Source organism: Charadrius vociferus, unplaced genomic scaffold (assembly GCF_000708025.1).
Source record: "Charadrius vociferus isolate BGI_N301 unplaced genomic scaffold, ASM70802v2 scaffold529, whole genome shotgun sequence".
NCBI classification, from domain to species: Eukaryota; Metazoa; Chordata; class Aves; order Charadriiformes; family Charadriidae; genus Charadrius; species Charadrius vociferus.
In genome coordinates this window covers 383,040-389,039 of record NW_009650172.1, presented here as the reverse complement: position 1 = coordinate 389,039, position 6,000 = coordinate 383,040, and the positions used below count along the sequence as shown (strand labels likewise).

The following is a 6,000-nucleotide window of genomic DNA, read 5'->3' as shown; positions in this document are numbered from 1 at the left end:
CTTTCCACTTTTCACTTCTAGTCTGCGAAGGGAAATTTTAGAAGAGTTAATCCTGAATAATGTGCTGAGCTGCCCTGGAAACAAGTATGATAGGTAAAATATGGTTTTGCCCTGGAAAATTTTAATTTATTCGGAGTCTGTTTTCACAGATCTTTCACTTGGTGAGTTTCATCGCCTAATCAAGTGATTGATGGAAACTTGCAGAAGAGTTTGAGTTTTAGAAGCGAAACAGCTCCCTGTGATACATTTTGCAAGGCTGTGTGTTTTAAAACTTGCTGCAGCTTTCCGTTCTGGAGTGCATGTTCAGCAGTGAAATTATAACTGTTTGTCCCTGACATCCTAAACCGTCATACTATCATTTGAACAGCAATTACTGCACAGCAATTTGTTTAGTGAGAGAAGGGCTACATTTTTGATAATGAACAGTTTATCCAGCCAATATTTTCTTGCTATACCCTTTAGAATTCATAATTTTGAGATTACTTAATTTTAATGCATTCTGTTCTCTGCATTAAAAGCCAGCATGAGTCTGTTGTATTTCTGTTTATTTAATCACAGAAAGTTGTTCGTTTGCTGTGCCAAGAAGATAACATGTATGGAGATAGTATGTTGGCTGTCTGAGCACGGAAAGGAATCGAATACTTTTCCCCTTACTCTTTCCTTTCCTGTGGTTTCTCCTAGCCATGTGCATTTCTGTTTTGAGAAGCAGGTTTTGATGTTGCAATTGTTTGATGTGGGCAGCTGTCTGAGGGCAAGAGGAACACCAGCAAAAAGAGCAGTTCAGAGCAGGAGCCTGCAGGCTTGCCTCTGGTGGGGATGCAGAAGTACTTTGCTCTCCCCATATCCAGCACAGATCATTTTGCGTAAGGCAAAATTGACTTGCTCTGGGCATTGCAGAACTGGGGTGGAGCCAAAGCTCTTCTTCCTTGTTCCTCTGCTGGAAGGTGGAGGAAGATCTTGTTGATGGCTGCTCCTTGCCTTGTGCTGGTTCTTCTCATCAGTGCAGGTGTTGACTGTAAGGGCAGCGGGGGAGCTTGTTCCTTCTTCCTCCCAGTGTTAGCCAGAGTGTGGGCTCCTTATATTTGGAGAAGACGGTTATGATAAAATACAACAGGAGTTAAAGCCAAGGTATGGATAAGACTCTGAAGGTCCAAGGCCTCACGTTGCATGTGTAAATGACAAAGTGCTTATAAAATGCTGGTCTTTTTGCATTTGTAAGTAACTTCTCAAACGCAAAGGAATGAAGTCAGGCCTCAATTCAATGGCACTCCTAAATGGCTAGAATCCAGAAAGCTACTAAGAATTTTAGTTTTCATCCTGTATCCACAACCTGTGTGCCTGCCTCTTTCCAGCGTTCTTATTTTCATTAGAAGAAACAGGAGAATTGGTCTAGCGCGGGAGCTTCCATATTCTAATCTGCTAATACATTTGGAAATGACTTACTGTTTCCTCCAGTGCATATCTACATTGTAAATGTTGCAGGGCAGGGACCATGTTTATTTTTGCCCAGGTCACTGAAGCCTTCCTGCAGGAAGCATTACCTCAATACCTTTAAGCATCTGGCTGTAATGATTTCCCTGAGATTGTGCAGTAAATCTGTAGTGGAACAGCAAATTGAACTCCGGTCCCCTGGGCACTATGTTCTATCTCTACCTGTTCCCTCCATCTCAGTTTCTTTTTCTTTTTTAACTTGTGGGGGAAGAGTTTAAAACAGATACCAATGGAATTACACGAACTCCAAGGAATGAAGTGGTTCCCTAAAAGCCACCGGTCTATGGGCAGCAATAATGACCAACTAACCCACCAAAATTAATACTGCACTTACTGTCTCTCAGTTTACTTTTTTATTTCTTGTGTTTGCAAGGAGTATTGGAGAGTCTCTGGAGCAATGCATTGCTAGCAAGACATTCTTAGAGACCACTGGGCTGTATGTTATTCTCAGGTTTATTGGTATTTCAGATGCGAATGAAGACATGGACAAGGCTATTCTCAACTGGTTTTCTATGTCCATCTTTTTCTTCACACTGAGTTTACTTCAGTGGAGAAATTCAGTAATATCATGGATTTTCTTTCAGTTGCCTAACCACATACATGCCATGGCCAATGTTCCTAACATATTGCAAATATTTCCACCTCTTTTTCTAGATTAGTCTGGAGATAGGGATGGTGGATCTGTCTGACAACTGACTTGTCAGCTGACAAGTATTAGAGTTGTTTGTTATAAACTTGATTTGTTTAATTCCTAGTATTTTCTTGAAGTGTTTGCTTTTGAAGGTGGTTTGACATCTGTCTATGCGTGTGATGGGTTTCCAGCTTTTGCATCCAGACATTAGGGCTGAAACAATATTTGAATTGACGTTTCATAGTTTGTTCTTTACATTGCAAACTTTTGTTGACTGAATCTGGTTCAAGTCAGTGAATGCATCTGCCACTTTGCCAACTTCTGATGTTATTTCCTCTGAACATCCCCTTTGGTTTGCACTTTACTGCCAACTGTGTCTTATTTTCCAATTATTGTCTGAGAAGAGTCTGTCTGGTGGCGTTGGTATTGCCAAAATGAGAAGTTACTGGAAAGGATCTACACGAAAATAGTAGATCTGCGAACAGATTTTTGAACTGTACTATAAATGATGAAGGTTTTTAATCTGCAATAATTTTAAAAAATGAAAAGGTACAGTGCGTGCATATACAGAATTATCTGCTGCAATGACTGAGGAGATACACAGTTAGTTTGGGTCCTCCCAGTTTTCTGTAACAAAGTCAATGACAAAATTAGTTTTATTGATCTAAAAATCAAATCAGAGACAGATGAAGAGACCTTCTGAAGTATGCAATCTAGGTGTGTTTTCAGAGCTGAAGTGGGTCTTTACAAATCATTGGAAAGTTAAAGCTAATCAATAGTTTTTTTTAACAGCACTCTGAATTATGGATGTGATTTTTGCCATGTTAAAAAAAATGTTTTGTGAAAGCTTTCCCATTTAAGATAAAACCACTCTGGACAACTTGGTATCGTCTTGGTTGGTGTGATAGGATTCAAACTAATTTTGCACTGAGTGGGCAGAACCAACATGGTCAGCTGTCCGTGGCCTGCAGACTGTTGCGGAGTCTTTTGCACTTTGAGTATGTTCTTGGTCCCTGGCCAGATCCTTACTTGTGGACGCAGTTGGAGGATGAGGGAGCTGGCTGTCCTCTCCAAGGGTTAGTTGTGAAGGAGAAGTGCTTGGAGGCTGTAAAAATGTCAAAAACCAATAAAGAGTTAGAATTATGGCAATCCTTCTACATTATTGCATAACTATGGGAACTCCCTTTCTTCACCCCAGCAGATGAACCTGCCGTTGCAGAAGAATTCTTTCTGCATATGGTTTTCTTATTTTGATAAATATTTCTGCAATGCTTGAGGCTGATGTGCCAAAAATGTCTTCTTCAGGTTGACAGGATGGCAATATTTGGTTGTGGAACTTTAGAGACATACACTCTCTCCCAGTCTCCTCATAACATTCGTGGTCTGTGGGCTAGAATGTGTGCTTAAACACAAGCAGATACAAGAGAAACACAATACAAACACCACATCTGGTGTGGATAATGAGCACATGATTAAATTAGGCTGCAGTGCGGAGTTAGACTTACTGACAGGATCCTGAAAGACTGAGGATCACAGCTTCAGGTTGAATAATCAGTATGATCTGGCACCCACTGAAGCAAACAGAGGAACATCAGTTTCAATAACACAACATGATGTCTTAGTTCTGCTTCATTAGTATAATCCTCTTCCTTTTTTAAAAGTTAAAATATCAGCTGTCCAAAAATTTCACTATATTGTCATTAAAATGGGAAGTTAATAGGAGTGGACATATACAAAGTAAGCTGTTCAGGAGATTTATGGTTATATGTTTCCTTGTGGAACTGTAGGTATTACATGTCTTGGGGTACCAAGCCATAGTCACCTTGCTGGTATAACGGACATAAGTGTTTCTTCTTATGTGATGAAATAGGCAGGGTTTGCTCTACAACATTTCAGTCTTTACTGTATGCTGTAATAACCCTCGCAAACCGTTTGAGAGAAGCCTGGTGGCTGGCTGCTTGCCCAGATGCTATTTCTTCTAGAAATGCTTGGGAAGCCAGCAATGCTTTTTAGACTCATGCCCAGTACTAATAGTAACTGTAGTACTGGGCTGACCTGGGTGGGTTTATGGTGACACATTCTCTTTACTAGCCAGTCATGAATCTTCAGGGATTCACTGGTGCTTTGACTACGTCTGTCAATTGTCCCAAGACTTTGGTATACATTATTTGTATTGTTAGTATTTTCCTCACTGTTTTAAAATCATAATGGAATATTTTTATTTTCTGCAGTCTTTATTTTACAGGGAAATATTCATATAATCTAATTTTAGGCACATCATGTCAACATAAACGTGGGAACCCAGGTTCCAGATTCAGTCAATGGTGTTTCCCGAGAGCAATTCAAACTACCCATGTGAAATGCCCACCTTTCTCTTTCCTGGAGGAATATTCCCCCCTCCATGTTCCCTGCATTCCTGAAGACATTTAAACACCTTGTGAAATTTATCCTTGTTTAGTATAATCCTACCTCACTTTGAGCATGAGCTTGAGCTTTTTGAAGTCAGTAAGTTTTAAGGTTATATACTTAAATACCTTCCTGACGGAGATGCTTTCTTGAAACTGGCCACAGAGCTGAAGTTGAATCTAACTCACCTTAGGTGGTTCTTGTGATTTACCTGGAAAAGAGGGTGAAGGATCTGCTCACAATAAATACACCAGGAGAAGAAAAACATGCTTATATAACTGTGTTATTTTTCCTTTTAGACATCCATCTTGTACTTTCAAATGGATTTACAATTTAGTTCTGTTTCTGTTTTATCTGTTTTTTGGATTACGCTGGTTTGTGATGTAGCAAAAAAGCAGAACTCAAGGTAGCGCAATATTGTCTTCAAAGTTGGGTCAGGTCAAGTGCCTGACAGTTAAAACAGATGCCTGCTACAAATAATTCCGGTAATTCTTTTTTTTTATTTATTTTTTGTTTTATTCTAAGTTCTTAGCATTTACATTATGATTGGGTTGCACCCATTTTTAGTGGATTAAAATTTGGCATATGTAATCTCTTCATTTGGGAGCATTTTCTCTTTAAATTAAAACAAAATCAAACCAAAGTTGCCATCTGTTTTTTGTGTTATGGCAAAAAACACTGTGGGATTTTTTCTTTTTGGACAAGTAGAACTATAATACAGTGGCAGGAGAAATGCAAATAATTCCTGTGACAGTATAGAACAAAATTTAAAAGCCGTTCTTTTTAAGAAAACAGGAAAAGAGCAGCCCTTCCTCTGCAGATGATTAGAGTGGGATCTTCATTAACCCACATGGTCTTTTGAATTCAGCTGGTGTCTCAACATGCTTAAGCCAAGCATGTATGTAAATTCTAGCTCAATCAGAGCCTAACTGCACATCCACATCCACACACGTGATAGAAAAGACCTGCATTGCCTGACAGAAAGTGATGGAGCTATTTTGGTGCCTAACACTCAATAATATCCGTATATTTTTACAGGACAGATACTTTGCTTCATAACCCATTCTCTGGGTTTCTACTGTTCAAGTCCCTGGCCAGCATTAGCCTAGTTGGGCAGCCCCTTCTGCTGTGTAAATTGCAGAGACTTTCCCTTTTAAATGTTATATTCTGAAACACAGAGAATGTAAACACTATGATTCAGCTTCTAACTGGAGTAAATTATCCTCATTTTGCTGTCCTTAAAAGAGACTCTGTCATCAGTAAGTACTATTTTTTTTCTTTGCATCTTCTGTGCATGGATCATCTCACCTACATTTTAGCTGAGAGCAAAGTCATTTCCTACATCATACAGGTGGACACCATCTGGACAGAATATCCTCGGGCAATCAAAACCAGTATGTTTGTGGTATGTTGTAGGCCTTTGGATAAAACATAGGTATTTCCTTATGTCCTATTTGACCTTGTGTTGCATT

The 6,000-nt window shown here is 39.3% G+C and overlaps 1 protein-coding gene across 1 annotated transcript in view; it reads left to right on the top strand.

The window, feature by feature from the left end:
• ADAMTS2 (ADAM metallopeptidase with thrombospondin type 1 motif, 2) overlaps positions 1 to 6,000 on the top strand; it is a 189,665-nt gene that overhangs the window by 4,112 nt on the left and 179,553 nt on the right. The gene's annotated exons all lie outside the window — the stretch shown is intronic.